A 27,242-nucleotide genomic window follows, 5' to 3' on the forward strand; every position below is an offset into this window, starting at 1 on the left:
TCTGTTCGGGAGACCATTCAGTGGATAAGGAATTGGTAGAATGAGAGTTGTGTTTAATGGCTCTATGTTGAGGCAGAGGACAGTGATGAGTGGTGTCTCTCAGGGCCCTCTCTTGGGACTGCTGCTCTTCAATATCTTTATCAATGACAAAGACAGTGAGATCAAGTACACCCTCGACAAATTTGCAGGTGACACAAAACTGAGCAGTGCAGTTGACACAATAGAAGGAAGGGATGCCATCCAGAAGGAACTGGACAAACTTGAGAAGTGGGCCCACAAGAACCTCATGAAGTTCAACAAGTCAAAGTGTAAGGCGATGGGTTAAGGTGATCACATTGGCTGATCTAATGGATGTCATCCCTGCCCATGGCAGGGGGTTGGAACTAGATGACCTTTAAGGTCCTTTCCAACCCAAACTGTTCTATGAATCTATGATTCATTCTATTGCACTGTATGCTTATATATATATATATATATATATATACAAAATATTTACAATACATATATGCAATTCTGTCCAGATCATCCATGTAGCTTTACATCATGAGAAGCAGTGTGATGTGTCCTTAAAGAGAGAACATCTCTTTGACCAACAGTTAGCCCCTTCCCCATCACCACACTGCAGCATAGTTGTCACATAAATGGGAGCCAAACCCCAGAGGAAATTAATTCACCCTGAGTCCTGTGCTCATGAAAAGCAGAACACTTGCATAGATCTCTGCTGGTAGACTTCCTTTATAATTTGAATTGATCTATTTATCCAATAACTGCATATTGCTAGGACAAATTCAGTAATATCCATGTTCATGGGCCATAAACTGGAAAGTTTACAGAACAGATTTCCACTTTCTCATTTGCTTTTGTCTCCCTCCCACCCCAAGCACAGCTTTCTCTTTCTTCAGAAGGTATGAGCCTAGAGCATTTCTGGGTCAATCTTGTTATGTGTTTGCCTCTTCTTAGCACCAAACTCATTGATTTTCATACATCTTTCCTCCCACAGCATCTCTTCACTGAAATGCTTTCAGCTGTGAACCAAAATGGTTTGACACAGCAAAAAGCCAGTGGTAAGGATGAAAACATCAAACCAGAATTAAGACTCTCCTGTAGAAATGCCTCATTAGTTTCAATTACCCTGCCCTGATGAGGTCCTGCAAATGTCCTTGAAATTACCCCATTCCCTAGAAACCTTTCTCTAAGGGTCAGTTCAGGTTTTTGGAGGGAAAAGCATGATTGCACGGAAATGCTACTCTTCATTTGTCAAAAGAACAGGTGGATGTCTTATGATAATTAAATTACAAATCAGAGCCTGCTGCTGACAGGGTATTGTACACTGCCAACTAGCATCAGATATTTAAAATCCTCTGTAATTACCTATAATGGGGGAATGGAGTGTGCTACTGTGAATTTTTAATATGAGCATGCACTTCTATAAGAGATCATTCTCTCTACAGTGTGAGATTATTACAGCATCACTGCTCTTCACATTGTACTCTCTAAAGGAGCATTTCTAAGGCTGTGATTGCCAAAGAGATGTCAGCTAGACAGGACTGAAGACATGAATCCAGCAGGACATAACAGTCAAAAGCCTTAAATTTCAACAAAGGTAGTTCTCAAGTTACAATAACCAGACTACCGCACTGGCATGGAAATACAGATGTTCTTACAAACTACCTTTACAGATTGACAGTGAGTTAAGATAGCTGGGAATTTGTCATTCAATTTTGGGCTGAAGGGAGCTGTTTTTTTTTTTTTAAAAAGTCCTCAGTATTTTATTTTTTTTTTGCCGTTGCCATCTGTTTGCTGTGCAGAAAATGCAAATAGAACATTGCATTTTATATCAGTGGAAATTGACCTGTATCCTAAGCTGCTGAATGTGGTCTGACTGGACTTGCCATCTAGAAGCACATGTCCCTGTTCTTCCCTACATGGCTTTTTGGCTGGACCACACTCCAATACATCACACATTACTTCTGCTTGCAATAGAAGGGCTGCAAAAGGAGGGAGCAAAGAGTGTTTTAGGAGTCACAAGGCTCTACAGTGTCCTGTGAAATAAGAGCAATCAGTGAATCTTGGTCTAAAGAATCTTGACCTACTAGAAAAAACCCTGACATATGCAACAGACACACAGGCAAAAAAGAGGCAGTGCTTTTCACTCAGCTGAAATTTTATAGTGGATACGGTTGATATATATTAATGGTGGAAAAAAGGTACTACAACACACTATGAGAGGATAACCCATTCATGTGTGGATTCTGCTCCCAATCTCTTTTCAAAGCCAGTGTGATAAAAATGCTCTGGCTACCATATTATGTTTTGTCTCAGGAAACAATAGCAATACCACTAGTTTTAGCTCTTACACATTTCTTCTCTTAGCATTTCAAGTCTTGAATACTATTTCTCCTTTACAGTCCTCTTCAGAAGGGGCCAGACTTCTGCACCTTAGAAGCTGTGAGGCTTCATATAACCCATATAACTTTGAGACCAGAGGGAAAGGAATTTCTGCAGAAAATTTCCCACATGAAACAGTGACCTCTTATAAATCCAGTTGTCCCATTGCAATCTGGAAACAGACAATGTATGCAACTGGGTCCCAACACTACTTCTTATTTCACACTCGCCTTTTATCTCGAACCAGGATTTGAGCTGTTTTGCAACTCCCATGTATGCTAGCCCCACTGCTAGTCATCTGCTGCAACCTTGTCATGGGAACTACCTTTGAACAGGGTTCAAGCATCACCCAATGTGTGTTCAGAACTCAATAGGCTGGATTTGCCCAGAGAAGTCCTGGATGCCCTATCCCTGGAGGTCTCCAAGACCAGGTTGGATGGGGCTTTTAAGAATGTGTCCCTGCCCTTAGCAGAGGGGTTGGAATTAGATTATTTTTAAGGTCCCTTCCAACCAAAACCATTCTATGATTCTGTGATTTGTTCACAGTATCGGCAAATGACAAAAACTAAAATCATAAGGGACTTGGGCCGTTCAGACAAACATTTAATCCCCAAAGTCCCATTAAAAGTCTTAATGTCACCTTGTCTTCCTTTGGTAGTCAGTCTTTTCTTTGGTCTTCATTGTGTTGAATTTTACTGTCACTGCTCTTCAAAGGCAGCAAATTTCAATGTCATACCAATGAGCATCTTCAGAAAACAAACTTTACAATTTGCACACAAGTCATTGGGCATTCATCCAATCATGAGTAGAAATAATGTTACTCATCCAACTGATTGCAAATGAGCAACACAGCTTGAATTCTGAATATTTGCAATCAATCTATAGAGTATAAAGAAGAAAAATACTCTTCTCATTATATAAAATGGAAGAAATCACAATCTGCTTGCCAAGACTGTGGAAGTAGATTAGGAAGCTTAAATTATTGAATAATTATGCTTATTGTGAATTACTTGCTGTTTTGTTTATCAAGTAGATTTCTAAGAAGCTTGTCACTATATCACAGCAATACCTTTCATCCAAGAAGCGCAAAGACAAGTGGTAGTCAGGTCTGATAACATCCTGTTGATGTGCATCATCTAAAGGTGGGTAAATTTAGGCACAGAAATACATCAACTTGCTCAAGGTCACAAAGAAAACCAGTTAATTAAGCAGTAGTAGAACTTAGGAGATTTTCCCAGTCTACTCTTCTAAGTCCAGGATCAAGTGCGACTACACTGACTCTAATAGCAATAATAATAATTACTATTTAAAAATAACGTTGTACGTTTGCCGTTAACATTGTAATTTTATTTTCTCACAGTGCTTTGGGTAAGTTACAGTGTGCTTTCTTGGAGAAACACATAGTGAATTTTAGAAGACAAGAGGTTTCCTGTAAGAGCCAAATTGGTTCACAGAAAAAATGTTATCAGTGCTGAATACTGAGAATTTGCATAGATTTTCCATTTAATACAACAAGAAGTTAATTTTTTTTAGGAGAGAGAGAAAAAAGACTATGATTTCTTATCTCAGTTTATTGAAAGCATCATTTTTTTGTCCATTGGAGGGAATACTTGTTCATTTTATAAAAAAAAAAAAAAAGAAAGTAAAATGCAGTGGAACAAATATGTTTTACAGTATTACCCTCATCTGTTTTTTGAAATGCTAAATAATTTTATTTTTCATGACAAAGAAAAAATGAGATGGACATTAGCCAAACTACCTCTTCCTTGTATTAGCTGGAGGCAGTTGCACGTTTTCCTCACAAGATGGCACCATCTTGTAACCATCAAGTTAAAGCATATTCTCACTTCGAACTGTGAAGTGATACAAGGAAAAAATAAGTATCTATGCAACGTCATAAAACTTCAAACTATTTTTATTTTGAACTGACCTGGCATACAATTATTATTAAAAAAAAAAGACAGCAATTTTTACAGCAAGTATACACATAGAGGTAATGAACATACACAAAGCTGGTAGCTAGAGAAAAGTTTTAACAGCTCATTTAAGTCTCAAAATTTACAAGCAAGTAGGAACCTATCAGTTATTGTGAGCTTTAGCATGAACAAAACCACTATGTATTGACAAGATTGAGACTAGCCCAGCATGCTGCATTCCTCCAGGAATTCTAAATCCTAATTAAAACCGCCTGCATGCAAATCTGTACCATGAGGTATTCAGCTCCATATGCTGCATCACATTTTGGACCTGTTAACAGCATCAGTTTAGCCCTCTGGAGGCTGCTACTTGCTATCCAATAATTTAAAATAGATTTTTAACTTGAAGTGCCAATATAAAAAAAGACATTCTAAGAGGGCGGCTTTGCTCAGATTAAATGGTGACTGTGGCTGCAGACTATAAAAATCAGTAACAGGAAAAAAAGAAAATCCAGCTAATACTGATTGTTTATCTAAGGGGAGCAAAGGAAAGACGTGGGTGAAACTGTACCATTTACCAGCATCAGGCAGTAGCCACCTCTCTATCCCTTTGTCCTGTAATAACTTCACTTGCACACTCTTTTTTATAGGCTTCAACTCTTCCACTCAAAATATTTTTTTTATATGTCCATGTTCCCTCAACCACTATAGAAGTCTTCATGCCTTGGTAGCTCCTCCTTTTTCCCCTGCAGCTCCCCATGCAGACCTAGATGCACATGTGCCCATTGATCCCTTTAATCCTGCTGTTGCAGTTCCTCTGAGTGGAGACACTGAGCTTCACACATTCTCCTTTTCCACCCCTTGCCAGCCTTGAAGAGCAGCTTCTGGCGTGGGATGGCTGTGCTGAGGTTACAACTGAGCATTTGGAGAGGCAGAGGCTGGTAAATGTTGTCAGTTGCTGTGTCTCAGTTTCCCTGCCACTAAGGCTGCGGTGGGAATGCAGCACGGTAAAACAGACACCCTAGGCTTACATCAGAAGATTACAAAGAAATCATGTGATGTAATAAATAAATAATATATTATTATTATTACCTGAAACAAATGATAAAAGAGAAACAAACAGAAATCACAGAACAAGTGGCTTGCCCCTCTTGTATTTTCTGTACCAAAAAATTATATTTTAATTTAGTCCAGCAGCACATGACACAGCCAACCATTTCTCTATTGCAACTGAAACCCTCTCCCCTGTATTCACACAGGAATTGTGTGTCTGTGGGATTCCAATGTAATTTTTTACAGAAATTAGAGTATTCTGGCCAAGGGCTCTATGAGGCAAAAGGATGTTTTCAGGCTAAGACGGGTGAATGCTATTGTAGATAACTATTTCTATTCTTGCTTTTGCCACAGAACTCTCATGTAATGCTAGGCTTTTCACAAAACCTAACTTTCCACAGGTGTAGAACTTTGATATTACTCATTTTGAAAGGTCTTGGTAGCCATAGATGGCCAGTTTTTGCAGAAGTGCTGAGCAACAGCCACTTCAGCTGAAATCAGAAGGAGCTGGGCTTTGTGCAAAAGAAATCACAGAATCATAGAATCATACAATATACTGAGTTGGAAGGAACCCATCAGGATCATAAAGTCCAACTCCTGGCCCTGCACAGGACACCTGCACATACCGTGTGCCTGAGAGTGTTGTCCAAATGTTCCTTGAGCTTGGAATCCTGTGCCCTTGGTTGCCCATACAGTAAAAAAAATTTCCACTGAGAAGAGCCTGGATCCATCCTCTTGACACCCTCCCTTCAGATACATTGACAAGGTCCCCTCTGTGTAACAGGAAAATCAATGAAAAAACTAATAATGGAGCGCAGTTTGAACTGCTTACATTAAATAATGCATGAAGATATATGCTAAATGTAAAATGCCATATGAATTACCACTCTATATGAAAGAAGAAGAAAGCCCACGGAAAATGTATTGGGGTTGATGTATGTTATAATACTACATTGCAATATATGGCCACAGAGGGCCTGCAATAAAATTGCTCAGGCCATCTTAATTCTTGCATTTCCTAAATCTGAGTGGTTAACTTTATCACCCTGCCATACCTTAACTGTACTTTGAACACAATGTATACACACATAAAAAACCTCCATAAACTTTAATAGCATTCCTGCTTCCTCTGCTGTGAAGAAGGTATTTTTCAGTGTTTGTGGAAAACTGGTTCTTCTTAAGTAAAAATACAAATTCTTTGTGTACATAAACTTGGCAATCTCACTGTTGTCACCCTGATGAACCCAGAACATTAGCTTTGAAGATAATGTTCTTTGTGTACCAAACCAATTTATGCTGGTGTTGAAAAAGTTATTACAAATCTCAAATATCTAGTCCTCTTATCAGTGCCCTCCTCGAAAAGTCATGAATTTTTAGTAACAGAATGATGGATTTAATCCATTTTAACTAGATATTCAATAGGCCAGCAAAACACATTTATGTCAGGTGAATTTGCATGTGCTTGACACTCATAAGAATTGAGATAAACATTTCAACAGCAGAGCACTTACTGAAAAAACAGATTTGGACCTTTGGATCTTAATACTTCCACAGTCTTTCAGTACAGTATAACTGTGGTAAAATAATCTGCACTTTCAGATACTTTAATAAGCCCTGGTTAGTGCACAAACAGGCAAAGTTGCTGTCATTGTAAACAGAATACAGAGAAACATGAAGCTATTGCATGAGCATGGGAATATTTGCTTTACTGAGGCTCTTGTAAAAAGCAGTATTTTCACATTTCACCTCTCCACAGCAACCTAATTCCTGATCTAAGGAGTCTACGGTTCCAGGGGAAGTTCCTTCAGCTCAATGATCTGATGGCAACACATCAGGGTAAAAGTAGTCCCAGGTCATGGGTTGGGCAGTAAAACAGTATCCCATTAAACTGTACTACCTGCAAGTAAGTTTAATGTAATGAGAAAATTGCTTGAGTTTACATCCTTTGAGCCCACAGAGGGAATGAATTTATCATCCTTGGGCCATACTTTACCTGAAATGAAGAGGGAACATCTTATCATATTTATTTATTCTATTTAAAAATAAGCTAACAAATATATAACATCTGCATTTTCTGAAGGGCCAAGCAAGCCTGCCAGCACAGCCTTCCTCAGTTTTTTGAGTCCCATAGGGCCTGAACCAAGGCAGTGAGTGGGTCATGGTGAATAGAACTGCAGCTAGCAAGCAAAATTTCAGAAAACCACAGGATATATGCACAGATGTCTACTATCTGTCAAACATGTAGATCTAGACACCTGCAATCTGCCTTTGTCTTACTTTGATAGGGAAGCATTTTTCACATTTTCACATTAAGCATCTGACCTTAAATGTGGGAATCTTTGTTGGGTGAAGGCAGTGATTCTCTGTTGGGGTTAATGTTATCTGGGATTCTCCTTCCATAGTCAAGTTGGAAGAATAGCACTTTTTTTTTTTTTTTAAGTGATTTAAGCACTCATATTTTAAATAAGCAAACTGGGCTCTTGGTCTCCCAAAACTTAGCATCCATGCCTAAAGTTTGGAAAAAATCTCTGTCTTCACTGAGTCCAACCCTTAACCCAGCACTGCCATGTCTGCCACTAAACCATATGCCCAAGTCTCACATTCATATACCTTTTGAACACTTCCAGGGATAGAGATTCCACCACTTCACTTGGTAGCCTATTCCAATGCCAGACCACCCCTTTCCATGAAGAAATTCTTTCCTAATAACTAATCTAAATTTCCCCTGGAGCAATCTGAAGTAATCACCTCTCATCCTGTCACTTGTTAACGTGGGCAGAGGAGACTGACCCCCACTAGCTACAACCTCCTTTATGGTAGTTGCAGAGAGTGATTAGACACTTGATTTGTACCATGTTATAGTGTATATCTGGCAGAGTTAGTAATGTCTGAAAAGTTATTTAGAGCTGAAAAATGCTATAAAATACAAATTTATAACATGCGGCATAGAAGACTCTGTGGGCATCAGACAATGACTTAGATGGATATTTACTACCAGTCCATTGAAAATCAAAACTCTACATGTCTTAACCTAGAAAACCTCAAGTTTTATTGCTTTTGAAAGTTTTACCTGACTCTTCTGTTGGATACAACTACTGTGTCTCACCATTGTGCCTGCCTATCTTTGTGTTGAATTCTACAGAATTTTGTGCCTTTCTTGATTTTTTTGGTAGTTATTACAGTTGCAAAGAGCAGGGACAGACAAAGGGGAAGGTTGAACACCTTAGAAGTTAGTAATGTTATCTCTGAGGCAACAGAAACTTCTTTCTGGCAAACTGACCTTATCAATGTTCAAAGCCATCCTTCTTCATGATAACGCAAGCTTAATTAAAAGGTTAAGTCACTACTGTGTTAAATAAGAATTTCTATTTGAAAAAGTCTAGATACTGTAACAACTTTCTTTTCAATTTCTTTATGTTTTCAGCTGAAGAAAGTAAATCTCTTTTATAAAATATCATGAAGAAAACAAAATCTAAATTCCTTTGGTCCAATGACTAGTTTTCAGGAAGGCTGGGTAAATGACTGTCAGCTGAATAACAATGTCATGGTACATTTTCTGTGTTCTTAATTGTTAGAAAATTAGGACAAAGCAAAACTCATCCCAGTTAAAATTAGATTCAGCCCAGATCATAAGGCAATCATGAGGCACTCTTAACTTTGGAATGAAAGACATTATGATAAAATTATACCCAAAACAAAGCTCAGACAATCCCAAGCAAATCGCTTGGTCTAGACACAGCAGTTTTATTATTAGGCAGAGAGGGTTTTTAAGTCCTGACCCAACAAATGGATTGATTGATTATATAAAACAATATTTTCCAGAACTTTATATATGCAGTGGGCCAAATCTGCAACATCCATCTGGAAATATAGCCTATTTAAAGCTATTTGATTATTCATTTTCCATCTCTTTTTTAGTGCTTGACTAAGTACTAGATGGATAGCCGAAGACCTATATAGTTGTCTGTTTTCTGATGAAGTAGCAACCTAAACTCCCCAAAATAAAAGTTTTCATGTAAAAATCACATAATTTTCTCTGCATAAATCATCTTTACAAGACCAGACAAGTTGCTCTGCATTTTCTGTCAATCCTTTGCTATTCAGTTGATAATACCAAGAAGTATTACAATTTATTGAGTCTGGAGCTGTGATTTTCTGCTGAGGAAGAGAAACGCTTCCTGGGAACCAAACCGAGAGCTACAGCTCATTTTTATCTTGACAATGAGAAAGAAAGCATGACTTTCACTTGTTGTTGACCTTTCTTGCAGTTGGATCACAGATCTAAAAGTCAGTGGCTATATATATAACATTATTCACATCAAACTATCATGTCTAGAGTGAGAAAAACACATTTTACTATTTATAAAACATGTCTGCATGAGCACAGTTCTGGCAACATTAATCACAATTGTGTGAATGATTATCCACACCAAGGAAAATGTATCTTTTTGAGTGATTCATCTCATCTCTGCTGCTCCAGAAGGGCTGCCCTTTAATGGTGCTTGACACTAACTACACAAAAGCTGAGATACTGCCTCTGGTGAACCTCATCCAGAAGTTCCTTTAGCTCTCAGACTTTGAGATAAACAGTGGATGTGTGTTTTTCTTTGGGAAGTGTGTTTAATTTTTGGTGTGCTGACTTTGTCCTAAATGTTAGGTGACTAAACCAAAGTGAAATCTGCTTATGTGGGAATTGCTGCAACTTGTGAACATACAACTAGATTAGATGTTTAGATTAGATATTAGGAAGAAATTATTTGCTGTAAGGGTGGTGAGACACACACACAGATAGTCCAGAGCAGTCGTGGATGCTCCATCCCTGAAAGTGTTCAAAGAGTTTAGATGGGGCTCTGAACAACCTGGGCTTGTGGAAGATGTCGCTGCCCATGGCAGGGGGGTTAGAACAAGATGACCTTTAAGTTCCCTTCCAACCCAACCATTCTATGATTCTATGATTCCACCATTCTATGATTATTCATTACTTCAGAAGTTTTTGTGGAACCCAAAATATAAAAATAATTTTCTTTAACAACCTTGCATTAGCTTTATGTGCTGAATCATCACTATGATCCCTTCCAAACCCAAACCATTCTATGATTCTATAATTCTATCTGTATTTTTGAAAGCTGATAATCTCCAGGTTGTGTTAAATTAAGTTGATTCTTCTGCAGCTCACTTGGGGAGGACTGCATCATCTCATTTCCCTTGCTACCATGCAAACCATTAAACTCAACACTGAACATAGCATTAGGCAAATCCCAGTTGCTAGTAATATTTTGGCCCTATCCATCCATGTTCTCAGAGATATTTTTCAGCTTTATTAGCTTATTAAAATTGCGTACTTAATAGGTTTTTTTACCCACCAAAGTAATGATTAAATGTTGCAGCAGGAAATTTCTTGAAGAATTTCTTTTACAAACTATTGACTAGTGTTATAAGATATTTGCTAGTTGTCTGAACAAATGTAGGATGATAATCTCACTTTTGTACTGACTATCCTCATTTTTTAAAATATTATTACAATAATAAAATAGCTAGTAGAAGTATGGATCTTAACACTTTTTCTTCTTGAAATTTCTAACTAATAAGTGTCATGGAACCACTGTAAAAATATTTCCTTTGTTTTTTATCATACTGTATTTTCAAATAAAATCAGTGCAAGTTTATGTCTTAAAAAGCTTGATGAATAAGACCCCTGGAATACATTACATTAACAGGACAAAGTCTGTTCTCAAAGTTTCTGAAGAACTTTGTTGGAGCCAATGTTTTCCAAGTGAAGGTTATTCTACTGTTGCACCAAAATTTCTGAAGTGTTTCAGTTATTATGCCAATCACATGAAAATTAAGTTCATGAGTCCCTCCCACCTCACTAACTTTCTCACATCAGTGTGACTCATTTGTAAGTGTTCAGCTCTCACCTGGAAATAGGTCAGATGCCTGAATTTTCCAACACCCCTGCATCCCCTCTGACAACTCCCTGCATGCTCTCAGAGTTGACCTGCCTGTAAAATAATTTGAACACCTGCACTTTTGCTACACATTGCCAAGCTGTACTAGCCAGCCTCATATGCATAAGTGGTTAATCAGGTATTCTGGACCCATTCTTTCCTTCAGAGTACTTCAGATTTCTAGTAGTACTTTAATATAAAACACACTGACTTGGAACAGACTATAAATATATAAATGGTACATATTTTCAGTTCTACAAAAAAAACCTGGAGTGCCTTTTTTGTATCCTATAAATGTGAAATTGCAAAAGGTGCCATTGCCAGGTTTCTTCTTTGAATTTATTTTAAAATATAACAAAGAAAAAAGGGTAGCCATTTCCTTCAAAACGTGAATTCTTGAAGTCTGTATCTGACATTTCCATCCTGTCATGTATTTGTTTATTTTTATATTTTTGCTGTTTTTTTTCCTAGGACATATCAGAAATCGGTATTTGGTCCTCATTAGTAAGATGTCAAATATATATCACTTGTTATCAGTAAGAAAATGTATGCCGAAAAGTCCCAAAAGACAATGAAAAGGATAAAAAACCCAAAAGATATCCCAAATGGAATTACTGTTAGTATCTATATTTATTTATACCACTACCCACAGGGGCTTCACATTAAATACTACTATTTCAAAATCTGCTTAAGCTGATTTCAGAGGGAATTAAATGAAGAATTGCCTTGAAAAAACAGACTAAGGAAAATCAACATCTCAGTCGGTTGCTTTACTTTCGCCAGAGTGCCAGTTTTTAAAATAATATTAAGACATAATTCAAAACAAAATTAAAAGGAAGATTTTAAATACATTAATTTTTCTGCTAATATGATTTTAATTATTTTTAAGACCATTAATAAAGACGGATACATTCCTATGAAGCATTTCCAAAAGGAAAAGATCTTTATCACAAACTAAAGTAGTTTCAACTACCTTAGCGTTACATCAAATCACACAAGCAGCCTACATATGTATATATTCACATAAATTTCATTTTCTGTTTTTTTCCTGTTCTCAAAAAGGAGCTCATTCTACACATATTTTCACCTAAAATCCCTTTAAAGTACTTATTTTAGGTTTCTGTATATTAAAATGATAGAAAAGAAGGCTTAGAAAAGAGATCAATACTATTCATTAGACCTGAAGTTCAAGAAGGGATAACAATGTAATTTATTAGAGCTTTACTATAGCTGAAGAATCATGGGCAAGTATTTGAGCACACATTCTGTGAAATTAAATTTGTTTTTATCTTTAGACATTCATAATCTGTCTGCCGTTTAAGTCTCAAAGAGAGAATCATAAATAAAGCAAAACTAAAAAAATAGGGAGTTCAGGGATGATGTTAGAACTCACATTTCCCCCAGGGATTAAGGAATTCGTAGTTATCCTAAAAGTGCAATTGCAGAGTTTTTTAAACCTCTCTCTGATATGCAATCCCTTATATTTCCAAGTTTCAAAAGAATTTTTAAGAGGGGCTAAATTATTTCTAAGTTAGTTAAGCCACCTACAATTCATTAAGTGGAGAAATTCAGCACACACATTGGATTAAGAATGACTCTCTCTCTTCCTGTGAAACTTCCAGTGAAATGTGATTCACAAAATTTGACAAATCTAAGGTGAGATACACAGGCTTAATAGTCAATGGTTTACATTCACCCTTTTGTGCAAGATGCTTTGCAAAAGCTATCATAGTGACAATTAATTTCAGTAAAGTGAAATATTCAGTGAACCCAATTCCCCCTCCCTTATAAATGGCCATTTTAGCTGAGGACTAATAACACAAGTGGCAAACTGAACATTGAGAGCACATCTTTTCCTCCGGATATGCAGAAACCACTGAGTGCTGAACTTTCTTCTCCTGCAGAAATTATGTTCTTAATTTCCCAAAGTTTATTGGTAAGTCCCCAGACAGTGCTGTGTCCAGTAAATATATTCATTTGTGATCAGCGTCATTTAAATGATCACTGCCAATGGAGAGAGGTTTCCTGTGCTCTCAGCCCTCTTAACAACCCTCACAGATGAGTTATGCTGCTTTCTGCCCTGCTCCAGCCCTGCAGCACTGCCTGAGATGCCTCCAAGAGGTGTAAATATCACTAGAAGCAGACACTAGACAGGGAGGGGATATGAGAGGCTCCCTTCCCACACCCCAAATAAAGGAGGCAGTAGGATTCGAACATTTTTAAATTCTGCATCAGCGGTACAGACTACTCGAAGAGTTAGGGCAGAAAATCATCAGACAGCTAGCAATATAACCCAGAAATTTCACAAACACATGAATGGTCAAATAGAGTTCAGAAATGGAAAAAAAATAGATCACACTCAAGTACTTTTTATTCAATACAGTCTTTCATAAACAACTCATGATTTGGTAAGTAGATGAAGGGATTTGCAACTCTTGGGAATACTAACATCTATAATAGCAGTAACAATCTCAGAGGAAGCCTGGGAGCTGCAAGAGGAAAGCCAGGGCTTGTAGAATTGAAATATGTCATTGCTCTATGTTGACATAGGAACAAAAGGAAATTAAAGTAGCAATACTGAAAATGCCTTTGTCAATGGTAAGAAATAGGGAGATAATATAAAAAATTACCATTGATGGAGACAGACACGGTCAGAGAGGTCCATGACCAGTGTACATAATACCGCCAAAACCAAAAGAGTGGGAGTCTCTCTCCTTAAGGAAATCCTATGGTTCTGACATACCGAAAAGGTTTACAACAGAGCAGATGTTAATGTGTATATGCGGTCAAATACATATGAACAGTATTTTAAAATTTAACCAAAGTTGTCAGGCTCAGCTTGCACTGGAACACCTGCATGGACATCAGTGTTACACAGCATAAAAAAGGCTTTAAAAGGATATTAGTAAATTTATCTTATTGAATTTGAAAAGTAATTGGGAATGTCAACTGTAACTTTTCTGTCATTCCTGATACTTTATCATTTCTTAGGCAGAGGGAAGACTACACTGTCATAGCAAAAATGGTTCCACTAAGACATTTAAAGTATTCTCTAAAGAATGAAGAAAAATGCTGTTATTGTAAAACTTAAAGCTTGGAATAGCTGGTTTATTCAAGAGATTCCTACTAGCTGAGCGGGATCACAATGACCAAACGCACTAACATTATCTATATAGAAAAATATTTCACTTCGCAATGACAAGCTCTCATCAGTTTGGTGGTGATGTTGAGAATTAATAACAGCATCAAGTGATGATTTTGTAACCAAATTTCTCTAAATTAAATAAGATAGTAAACAGGATTTACTTCCATTTTACTTTATATCTGTGACAGGCCTAAATCCACACCTGCATTTCCCAATGCATATTTCTGTTGCCAGGGATATTTATTCAATACACCAATATATGAAATGTTTATAGGTTTGCAGGTATCAACAGCAGCAATAGGATAAACATCCTTCTTCTAGGAAGTGAATTGAAACCAGCCTCACCAAATTAAATGTTTTTTTAGCAGAAATTATTTCTATAAACAGGCTTCTTTCTTCTGCCTATAATCATGGCTCATCTGTTTATGTTTTCCATTAGGGGAAGAACGGGTAGCATTTAGGGGTCAGTCTGGATAAATCAACAGTATTTGTACTTTTTCTGTCTCACATCACTATATTCATGAGACCAGTGATGTTTTCAAACCTAGGAACAAGCACGGAGTATTTGTTTTGCATAACTCTCTCTTAGCATTTAGTTTTCTACATTTTAACTTTGTTTATCTCTTAAGTTAAACAAATTTGAAAATATGAAAGACAAACGAAATCCTTCAATACAGAAGTAAAGCTTCTGGAAGAAACAAAACATGACTACTATGAGACTCCACTGTTCTCCAACATCCTTCAGTTTTCCTCATTATCTCTGGATAACAAGCTATTTTCCAGTATCTTCTGGAGGCTGAAAAATCTTGTTAATGCTCAGCAAATTAAAAGAAAAGGTTCAAAGCTGCAGCCCCTAGAAAGTGCCATTAAGTGCCTACAGCCAAAGTTTATACCTCAAGTTACTGCAATTGTTATCATCAAAAAAGTCTATGACAATGCAAGAATTTGAAACCAAGTCTCCAAATCATACACTAATGCTTATTCACAAAAAATTCTTCACTCAAGATCATGGGAGGAAAGAAATAAGGTCTCTAGTAATCAAATTCCTAATGCCATGCACATGATCCAGAGCCTGGATCTGTTGAAAATGTATATATAGACACCTCCTTTTAAGGAGGTAAAAGAAAGCAAAAAAGCAAAAAAGAAGGTACTACATTGAAAAGTTCTTGAAATTTTAGGTTTTTAATAGCAGGCCTGTCTACACCAGTAAACACAACAGACTAGAATCTTTGCCTGAAAACCCAAGTCCATCCACTACACAGCTTTGTAGTTTATCAAACAGGGAATTGGAAAGTTGACATTAAAAACAAAAATCCACTAGCATCTGCACAAAAAGCAAAGCTGACATTTTAAGTTCCAATCAATGCATTTCCTTTTCTTCAAGTTCTATTTACACTTGCATTTTGCTGGAGTCTTACTAGGGAAGTAATCACAGGCACTGCACTGTAATTTGGAATGAGATTAAGGACATTATTAGTAAAGGGAACATGGGTGGGTTGCAGTTTACTTAAAATAAAATTGTAGAAAAGAACTCTAAGAAACTGTATTTAAAGCCTAAAGAAATAATTCAAATCCACAATGAAATATTTTTCGTGGTAATACCTAATGTTCTGCTGTGGGCAAGAGAAAATATAGCTTCATTATTAAAAATAATGAAAGGTAAAAGAAGACTTAGAGAAATAAGCAGCACAACATTTTGCACATCATTTTCCTTATTTCAAAGAAAATATGTGAACAGAAAGGGGCCACAAAAATTCACTTGTAGGAATGAACTGTAACATTTTAGAACCACAAGGATCTGTGAAATTGGAAAAAAAAAACAGAGAAATGGGGAAGGAAAAGGAGCATTTTGCATGTTCAGATGGGATTGTTAAAAAATGCTGAGTATGGGAAGGAGGAAGTTTTCCTTGGAAGTGGCACATGCAGTCAGGCATCTCACGTTTTAAGCAGCTACTTTTGTCCTTGGTGTGATATTCTTGCTCCTACAGGCCACAAACTTTGCCATCATGCTGCACTACTCTGTAAATGACTAGAAAATATCTACCAGTTGTTTCAAGATCTGGAAACCTAGCAGTATGAATCTGGCACTCGAGCATACCACTGGGATAATAGCAGAACTCTTAGATGTGTGTAGGTGGAAAGCAGAGGTTTTCCACAAGGCAGCCATAGGGCTAATGATGGGAAATTGTGTTGCTGGACATTCCCAACATTGCTCTTTAAAAACAGTATACAAATAACCAACTATTTTCTGCCTCCTGTAGGATTGCAATCAGTTTCTGACTTCAAAAGTTATTATCAACACTGTGAAAACAATGTATTTTGACTGTATAAAAATGTGTGAAGGAAGGGTTGTTTGAATTAGGTTTTAGTCATGAGTTTTCAAAAAGCAAGTTTATTTTCTGGGTATTATTGGTCTGAAATAAATTCTCAGCAGGTGAAACCTAATAGTCTTAACATATTAAATGCATGTTAAAAGAAAGGAGGAAAAAAGAAAGACAGTGATAACACAACTTTCATTAACTTGAACCTAATTCTCATTTACATGCTGGTAATATACCATGCTGCCTGTGCAAGGAGATTTTTAACTGGGCAAATGCATAGTTTTCACCCAACTTAGCAACCCTTTATGGTGATAAAGGTGGATTGAAGAGTCTTAATAACTATGAGGTCATAGACAAATAAGGAAGGGAGCTTTGTTGTCTGTGAAGGATTCCTAACACATTTCCTGCAAAGCAAAGAGCACACTCCAATTTTTTTTATTGTTTGTTTCTCACAGATAATTCTCCAGGGTACAAGAAGCATTACATTGCTAATGAGCCTTTTTATATTTTACTGGATGTAAAAACCATTCTAGAAACCATCTGCAAATAACCTAATTTTATAATCTGTATAGTAGCATCCTCTTCTCAACATTATTTGAAGAACCTCAACAAGACCTGGTATTTTCTTTCCCAAATTATCAGTAATAATATGGGGTTTGAATCACTGGAGTACCAGTAATGTTTAGAAATGGAATGCTGAGACAGTAGAAGATGACAGCCTTTGGTTGTGATTTTGATGAAATTCCTATGAGTTATTGTAGCTCCAATGATTCAACATCAGACTAGCACTCACTGCAGGGTGATGTTAGTTCTCTCAGCTCCTATGAAATTTCTTGTTACTGAAAGCATGGCTAAGGGATTCAGGTTATTATTATTAAATTCAAAAATATTAAAATAACAAAATAGAGACTCTAATATTTTTAATTGTTTTCTGTAGTCTTGTCCCTAAACAAGCTAAAAGGACTCCTTTTTAGAGGTCAGTTGTATCAGTTTCCTTCATGAGGAAAAATGAACACATGGCAAACTATGTGGCCCATGTCCACCTGCAAGGCAGAAGCAAGTAAAAAAAAAGGACTCTTTTCTGAAAGTTGCATAAAGGCTTTACTCATGTATCTATAGCACCATTTCATAAATTTAAATCTTTTCCAATTAAAAAAAATTCCCATTTATTATTGTGAGGGCATCTTCAAAATGTGAATTCAAAATTCTCAGAGGATGAAGCTACTTTTTTCCCCTGAATCTAATTTATTTTTTTAATTTTAAAACTTTTTATTTGTATTTAGGAAACAATTCTCACTGTTTAGAGTTAGAAATTCTCTAGACATTACTCTGCATTTCAGAATGATGAAAGAAGGAAATTAAAAACTTTTCACTGAATAAAATTTGAAAAAAAATTATCCAGAAGCATTTTTTACAATCTTGAAATATTAGAATACTGTTAAATAGAAAATATATTAACACATTAAAAATGTTTGAAGAACTAAGTAAATATAATAAGAAACTACAGTAAAAAAATTAACATAATCATGTCCCAAGGGAAAAGGTAATTAAAATGGGTATGTTCTTATTAAATGCTCTAGTCTCAAAGAAATTGTGTATTTATAAAGAAAAGGGAATAGTCAGCCAGATCGAAGAGAGACTGTATTTGAATAACAAAGCTTTTACTGCTCAGCATTGATACAATATTTAGAAACACATACTTATATTTGTATTGTCAGTTGCAAGAAAAAGCTGCCTGCTTCTAAGCTACTTTTTCTTGTTCTAGCTTTCTAACTCTGGCAAATCTGATCATTTTTACTCAGCCTATGATCATTAGTAAACCTGGGACCTCATTTTTATAATGAGGTACTGATGGATGAACTGATCCTCTTTCAAATCAAAAGAAAGTCAAGCACTTCTGAAATTACCTTTCATTTATTTGGACTTTCATTCAAACTTCATGTCTAATTTGAAAGAATTGTAAGCAAAGAACAAATAGAGGTACTGAACTGGTTGTACTGAAGTGCAAAAATATGCTAAAATGGGGGCAGAGGTACTTGTAGTATCTGCTTTTCCCTTTTCAGTAAAGATAGTTGAGAAATGCAGTGGACAGGGGCTTAAAAACACTAATCTTCAGAAATGTCTTGCAAAATCTGTACCTGGATACACTTGGATTCAGACAATGAAAGCTTTGGGTACATACATGCCCTAGTTATTCAACACTGCTCCCTACAAACAAGTGCCTCAACTACTCAGTCCTTATCTCCAAAGCTTTTATTGATCTGGATCTGGTACAAGGAGGACCAATACACTTTTAGCATAGATTTGTCCCTCACAAGAGGAAAATTGATTTGTCTAATTATAAAACCATAGAATCATAAAATGGTTTATGTCGAGAGGGACCTCAAAGATCATCCAGCTCCAATCCCCCTGCCATGGGCAGGGACACCCCTCGCTAGTCCGGGTCGCTCAGAGCCCCATCCAGCCTAGCCTTGAACACTTTCAGGTAGGGGTATCCACAACTTCTCTGGTCAACATGTTTCAGTGACTCACCACCCTCATAGCAAAGAAATTCCTCCTAATATCTAACCTAAGCCTACAGTCTTTTAATTTTAATCCATTCCTCCTTGTCCTATTACTACATGCTCTTGTAAAAAGTCCCTCTCCATCTTTCTTGTAGACTCCCTTCAGGTACTGGAAGGATGCAATTAGGTCACCCTGAAGCCTTCTCTTTTCCAGGCCGAACAAACTCAATTCTCTCAGTGTTTCCTCGTACAAGAGGTGTTCCATCCTTCTAAGCATCTTGGCGGCCCTTCTTTGAATTCACTTCAAAAGGTCCATGTCTTTTTTGTGCTGGGGGCCCCAGAGCTGGATGCAGTATTCCAGGTGGGGTCTCACCACAGGAGAGTAGAGGGGCAGAATCATCTCCCTCAATCTGCTGGCCACACTGCTTTTGATGTGGCCCAGAGCACGGTTGACTTTCTGGGCAGCAAGTGCACACTGACAGCTCATGTCAAGCCTCTAGTCCATCAGCATCCCCAGATCCTTCTTGGCAGGGCTGCTCTTCATCAGTTCATGCCCCAGCCTGTGTTGATACTGGTGGTTGCTCTGACCCAGGTGCTGCATCTTGCACTTAGTCTTGTTAAACCCTATGAGATTCCCATGGACCCACTTCTCAAGAGCCTGTCCAGCTCCCTTTTGATGGCAACCCATCCTTCAGGTGTGTCAACTGCACCCTCAGGTTGGTATCATCAGCAAATTTGCTGGGGATGCACTCAATCCCTATGGCTTTCTTGAACAAAGGAGGCTGACACGACATTCAACTAATTCCTGTAAAATGTAGGATCTATTTCAAACAAGCCTACATGTAGTGTTTTCCTAGTAAATACACATAATGCAGGAAACAAAACCAAATATTTTTACATTGTCTAAAAAGCCACATATATTTTCATCGAAGAAAGAAAGGCAAGAACCACATGTTCAGTAGCCCCTAAGAGAAAGGGAAAAGCCATAGTTATGTATATACGCCCAAATTAGTTAAAAGAAGGAATCAAAATGCTGGAACAGTTTGCTCAGAGAAGTGGTGGATGCCTTAACCCAGGAAATGTTCAAGGTCAGCTTGAATGGGACTTTGAGCAACCTGATGTAATTGAAGATGTCCCTGCTCATTGCAGGGAGCAAGACTACGTGACCTTTAATAGTCCCTTTCAACCCAAAGTATTCTATGACTCTATTCTATGATGCAAACTTTAATCTTTGGAGTTACTCTTCTGAGAATGTTCTAGAGTTTACCTTTAATTAAAAGAGGGCACTTTTCTACTTCATTCTACATAAGTTATTCACATGAGTTCTGTGATTCAGTGATAGCACGTTAACAGCTCTGTTATTTTATATAATTGCTGTACATAGGTAATCAGAATGCATTATGTTGCAGAGATAATTATGGCAGTGTTTTCTGCTGTCATGTGATGCTGAGAGCCTCAGCAGTGTGTTTTTGTAACGTGTTTCATTTCATATGGATGGGGAGGAAATTGTCAAGAATTTCCCAAGGCTCTGTAGTTTTCGACAAATATATTACTCCAGTAAAGAGATTAGTGCCAGATCTTTCTTTTTTAGTGGCCAACTCACGTCACTGAAATTTACTGTATTTAGGAAAATGTTTCCTTATTTTGTGGCTTTAAGTGACATTGCAAACATATTTTGCAGCCCCTGTGTTATTATTTTAATGAGTAATTCACACAGAAGTCTCTTTATCAGTATATATACACGTGTACTGGTGCCATAAGCCAGTATGAGTACAGGGCAAATTTTAATTCATGGATTTTATCCTCAGTAACACAGATTTTCAGGTTTACATACTTGTATGCATGTAGATGATTTGGAGTTTTTTCCCTTCCTAGAGACAAAATTTTATAACAAATTGTTATCTGCTCAAGAATGGAAAGAGCACTACTAGCTCCAGTTTTCCTTTAATTTGAAAGGTTCAGATGGCAAAAATCTATCAGAAATGTTGCATTACATGCTGACATCACACTAACAAGTACCACAATACCCTAATTTATACAGTGTTTCTTCACTCATTTTTTTCTGCAGTGCAACTTGATTCTGTAAGGCAGTGACTGTTATCATCAATTAGCAATTAATAGGAAATTAAACCTGGTATGTGAATTTGACACCAGGTAGCAACAGCCAGCAACTAAAGGATGAATTTCACCCCTAGTCTATTTTGATATATTCCATTGTTTTAAAGTTATGTTAAATAATTGCTGGAAAATGCCAACGAAGAAGGTCTCAGGTCTTATATTCTATCTTCTTACCAGTGAAAGCTGTTTTTAATACATCCAGTACTTAAATGTATCCAAGTTTATTATTTTCCTGACATCCATGTATTAATATGCATACCTTAAATACTTTAGGTTCAGCAGGCAATGGCTTAGAATCTATTAAATGGCGAAATAATACAGTGTAAAGTGCTTAAAACACATAATTATATTTAATGCATTTTTTCTACCACTTTTCTAGTTATCTCTTTCCATTTATGGTAATCAGGATCTCTTTAGATTTACAGTATCTTTGGGGATTGGTCGAGTTTGCCTTGGAAGTCTATTGGAAGATTTCTAGAGCTGAAAAATTCAAATCCCCAGGCAGCAGTATACAAAGCACATAAGGATCTCATATCTGCTTGAGTTTTAGGCACTTCCATTCCAGAACATGACTGCACTCATATTTTAAGATGAAAAATGAAAATATCCAGCAGATTGCAGTTGAATCAGGGGGTGACAACTGCAGTGGGAACTCCTCATGTTTTGGATACAATTTTTTGACCTTCTGTACAGCTACGAGCTTCGTAGCTTCGTACCCTGTGACTGTAACTTTCAGAATTTGATCACCTTTCACTGTAGATGTAGCACAGTGGGGTCCCCAGAACAAGCAATTACCTCAAAACTGATTATAACCTATTTTAATAACTCCCATGGATATCCTAACCTCCTAAAGCTGCTGTCACATACTGATTAGTCTTTGGTTTTCCAGTATGTGGCAGACAGTACTAGCAGTATGATGGACAATTGGTTACACTGTCCTTCCCAAGGTTTTCATTTATTGCTTGGTGCTGAAATTGGGTTGTCTGTGCTTTACCACCCTTATATCCATATGTTGTCACAGATTAACAAATATCTGGTTGGCTCTAGTAAGCTTGGAAGCATTGAGGAAGGCAGTGTTGGCCTTACTGTGTGCAGGAACGGGATAATACTTTTGTTTTAGTCATAATTCTGTTGTGCTCTTTACGTTAGGAGGGTAAAAACCATCTTCCACGCTCCTTCTCCTCCAGATGCCTGCATGGGCAGGCCTCCAGGCTCCAGCTGCTTTATTAAGTAAGATTCTCCTAGTTTGAGATAATGCTGACATGCTTCAAAAAGTAAATACAAATATATACTATATATACTAAGACATGCTATTTTTTAACATCTGTATTGATTTTTTTCCTCTTTGTTCCCCTTTTATAATCTGTTACATGCTAACTGTGTGTATTCAGGATTTTGAATGCAATGTCATATTAAGACAATTTAACACATAAAAGCATAATAATTTTTGGTTTTCCTGCTAAAATTATCTCTAAAAGTCTTGCTCATGAAATAAAAATTTCTAACACTGACAGGTAACATTTTTTCTTTTGTCATGCATAGAGTGCAATCTGTCACATAGATTGTAACAGTGGAGAACTGTACATGGATGTGAATCTCCTGAAAAATGAGTTATTGTTCTTGTTCAAGGCTAAAGCTAGCCATGAGTATTTATAAATTATAGAGACTAATAAAGATCTGTTAGATTTGACACGCAATTGAAATGAAGAATCTTACCTAAGTCATTCAAATACTTCTTGTTTAGTAAAACTCCACTTTCACATTATTATTAAAGAGTAGGACTTTTTGTAAAACATAATATGTATACAATTTTTACACTTTTTTAAAGTTAAAATATTTTTTAGTTGTTATTGGCCAATTCTGTGACCAAGACCATAAGCATTTTCAAATAATGGAAGGCTTTCAGCATTAGCTTTTTAGCCTTCATTGTGCTACATTTTCATTGTAGCAAAAGCAAACTGCTGTTTGTAGACATTTATTCATCATCTCTAAAATGGGTATACTTTAATGCATAAAAACTTCAACCAAGATTGGGCCACAGTTTAATTCACATGATATGATCACAAAGATGCATCCACAAAAATAGAAGAAAAATCCTCTTATTTTATGTATTAAATACTTTCAAGGTAAGTTGCTTAATTTTTTTTTCCACAATCCAACACTATATAAGCATTTTCATCTGAGAAACTGACCCTATTCTATTAGTGTCTAGGTTTTATTTAATTTATTTTCAAAGGTTTGGGAATCAAAAATTAATATTTATGACTTCAGAAGGAAGCAGAAGGCTAATAGCAATGATGAGGTGTCCTAGTTAGGACAGCTGAGATCAGTTCATCATGGTGGGTGTAACCCAAAACTGTATTCTATAGCCTTCCATGTCATTTCCCAGAAACTAGACTATTGTTGTCAATAGACTATTCGCACCCTCTGCCCATAGAGCCTGACTCCTCAGGCTATAAACTAGGTGTTAAGAGGCCTGTGAGATAGGAGGATGTTTCTGTCCTCACACCCTTTGTGGAACTCCCCGCCCTGAGGGGAGCACTGAACATTCCTGCCTGAACTGGAGGATATATAATCTTGGAGTTTTGGAACATTTTTCAACCCACTCGTGGGATCCAGAGGACGGCTGCATCTCATCGCTCTCAACCAGACTTAGACCACCACTGGACTGCGATCACCAGTTCTGGCCAGACTGCAGCAGCTCTCCCACCAGCAGGTTCTTCCCCTCTCCCTTTACTTTGGACTCAAACAGGGCCCAAGGAACACCACTTTGTTCATGCCCCAGGGCACTGGGTTATACATTTGGGTTTTTGTGGGTTGAGAACAATTGTTGGTTTGTATTATTGTACTTACTGTATTATTTTAATAAATTGTTATTCTGACTTATAATCTCTCCTTTGAGTTGAGTTCATTCCCCCTGCTGGTTAACTTTTAAACCAGCACATGAGGATAGTTTTCTTACTGATTCAGTGGCTGAAAATTCAAGAATGTTTTTCATGTTATATATTTGTAACCTTGAAAGTCATAACTTGAAGCCACAACATTTGTTCTGGTTCATCACACACACTTGATCTGTTGAAGCACTGACTCATGAAATTCAGGTGTGATGAGTATATAAAGATCATTTGCTACAAAATTAGGAAGACTACAGAGGTTTTAAAGGAAAATAATTTATGGATGACATAACTGAACTAGGACTGGAAATCTTCCTACATCATTACCATTGTATCAAGACTAGAAGAATATATTAAAAAGACTGTATAGTGATCCATACAGCAGGGGAAAATTGGCAAGGCAGCTGAGGTTGGTGGAATTCCACCTGAAATCTGGAAACATGGGGGCCATGCACTCCATGCTAAATTTCATGAGTTTGTGGTGTGCTGTTGGGAACTAGGTGAACTACCATCAAACCTTCATGATGCAGTCACCACCACTTTGTATAAGAAGAAAGGAGTTAAATCAGACTGCTCAAATTATCAAGGTATTACTCTGCTCTCCACTGCTGGCAAAATCCTGGCAACAATATTTTGAACAGACTAATACCTGCCATAGCAGAAGGAATTCTACCTGAAAGCCAATGTGGTTTCAGAGCCAACAGGAGTAACATAGACATGGTATTTGTTCTCAGACAATTGAAAGAGAAGCGTAGGGAACAGAACAAAGGTTTCTATGTAACCTTTGTTGATCTCACCAAGGCTTTCAATACTGTGAGCAGAACAGGTCTATGGCAGATTTTGGAACACTTAGGTTGTCCCCTCAAGTTCCTTGAAATGATCATCTCACTCCATGAGGATCAGCACAGCCAAGTCAGATATGGCGACGCACTTTCTGAGCCCTTTCTAATAACTAATGGTGTGAAACAAGGTTGCATTCTTGCACCAACCCTATTCACAGTCTTTTTCATCATGATACTCCAACGGGCCATGGCAGACCTCGATGATCAGGACGGCATCTACATCCAATGCCGTACTGATGTAAGCCTTTTCAACCTAAGGCGACTGAAGGCCCACACCAAGACCTTAAACCATCTTGTCCGGGAGCTGCTTTATGCTGATGACGCTGCCCTTGTCACCCACACAGAAGCAGCTCTGCAGCGTTTAACATCCTGCTTTGCAGACGCTGCTGAGCTCTTTGGGCTGGAAGTCAGCTTAAAGAAGACTGAAGCTCTCTATCAACCGGCACCTCAGGAAGTCTTCCATCATCCCCAAATCACCATTGGCCAATCAGAGCTCAGATCAGTTCAGCAGTTTAATTACCTAGGTAGCCTCATCTCCTCGGATGGTAAGATTGACGGAGAGGTAGACAACAGGTTAGTGAAGGCATATAGTGCCTTCGGAAAGATTTATAAAAGAGTTTGACAAAATAAACACTTGAAGAAAAGTACAAAGATCAGTGTTTACAGAGCCATTGTGCTGTCTACTCTTTTGTACAGATCTGAATCATAGGTCATCTACTGCCACCACCTGCGTCTCCTAGAACGCTTCCATCAATGCTGCCTCTGTAAAATCCTAAACATCCACTGGTCAGATTATGTCACTAATACGTCTGTTCTAGAACAAGCAGCAGTCACAAGTATTGAGTCCATGTTGCTGAGAACACAGCTGCGTTGGGCAGGACACGTCTCAAGGATGAAGGACCACCGCCTCCCCGGGATCATATTTTATGGTGAACTTACCACAGGCTGCCGCATGAGAGGAGCCCTGAAGAGAAGGCACAAGCCTTGGCCACATTGATCAACATAACTGGTCTACTCTGGCCTCCAGTCAAGAGGTCTGGAGGCACACTATCTATAATGCTGCTGATGCTTTTGAGAAAGCACGCAGGATCACTCTCCAGGACAAAAGACAATGCAGAAAGAATCGTGTCTTGCAGAATATATCACCTAAGAAGTCCTTCTGCTGTGCCTTTTGCAACCAGATGTGCCTATCCTGTATTGGCCTTTTTAGCCACCAGTGTGCTTGTAACAAACGTGGGTAGAGCCCTCCCCAAATCTTCGTTCGCGAAGCCTAGCCATGATGTAGTGATAAAAAAGACAGACAATAATTTGACAGTATTTGTTTTCATTTCAACAAAAAATACTTTAGAAAAATAAATAAAGTCAACAAACTGTGTTTTACTGAATGATTTCACCTCCCTTCATATCATAAGCCATGGTGATCAAGTGAGTGCATTTTTACTTTAATTGCTTTTCAATATCCACTGACAATATCCATTTTAATGTAAATTTGAAAATGGCCAAGGATGATTATGAATATGACATTGTTCCAATGTTCTGATATTTGCAAGTTAGTGACATATATAGTGATTTAATATTACTCATTTGCACTGAAATCTTACCATGGTAAATAACATGAACCAATTTTTTTATTTTAGCAGCGTATTCCAGAATCAGTTCTATTTGGCTTTTTAGATTTAGCCCCAACTGTTAACGACAACTACATGGATCATTTCTGTGTACCCTAATTTACTAAAAAAATGGAAAAGCTGATTTTTTAAAATTAAATTTATTGGTTTTACACTTCTACTTCTTTTACACCTCTGTATCAATGATATACCTCTGTGTTTTGAGAACTCATATAAAAAGCTATTATTTGAGATGTAGAATTGACAGTATTCAAAACACCAATTTATTCTGTAGCTTAAATACTCTGTCAATTATTTTTATGCATATATATATATTTAAGACTAGAATACTATATTTAAATATGTTTTCAATGCCAAATAATACTTTATATAAAGATATTTCTGAAGAATGACTCAAAATAGTGATTTTATTTACACAGTTTTGTCATGACAATCTTGACATTCATGGTGAATGCCAGCTGGACTCTGGGCTGCATCAAAAGCAG

At 37.3% G+C, this 27,242-nt stretch overlaps 1 protein-coding gene across 16 annotated transcripts in view; it reads right to left on the bottom strand.

Annotated features, from left to right (window-relative positions):
• DLG2 (discs large MAGUK scaffold protein 2) overlaps positions 1-27,242 on the bottom strand; it is a 1,004,454-nt gene that overhangs the window by 538,792 nt on the left and 438,420 nt on the right. The gene's annotated exons all lie outside the window — the stretch shown is intronic.

This window comes from Manacus candei, unplaced genomic scaffold (assembly GCF_025592945.1).
Source record: "Manacus candei isolate 608988 ecotype Guabito, Panama unplaced genomic scaffold, ASM2559294v1 h1tg000014l, whole genome shotgun sequence".
Classification (NCBI taxonomy): Eukaryota; Metazoa; Chordata; class Aves; order Passeriformes; family Pipridae; genus Manacus; species Manacus candei.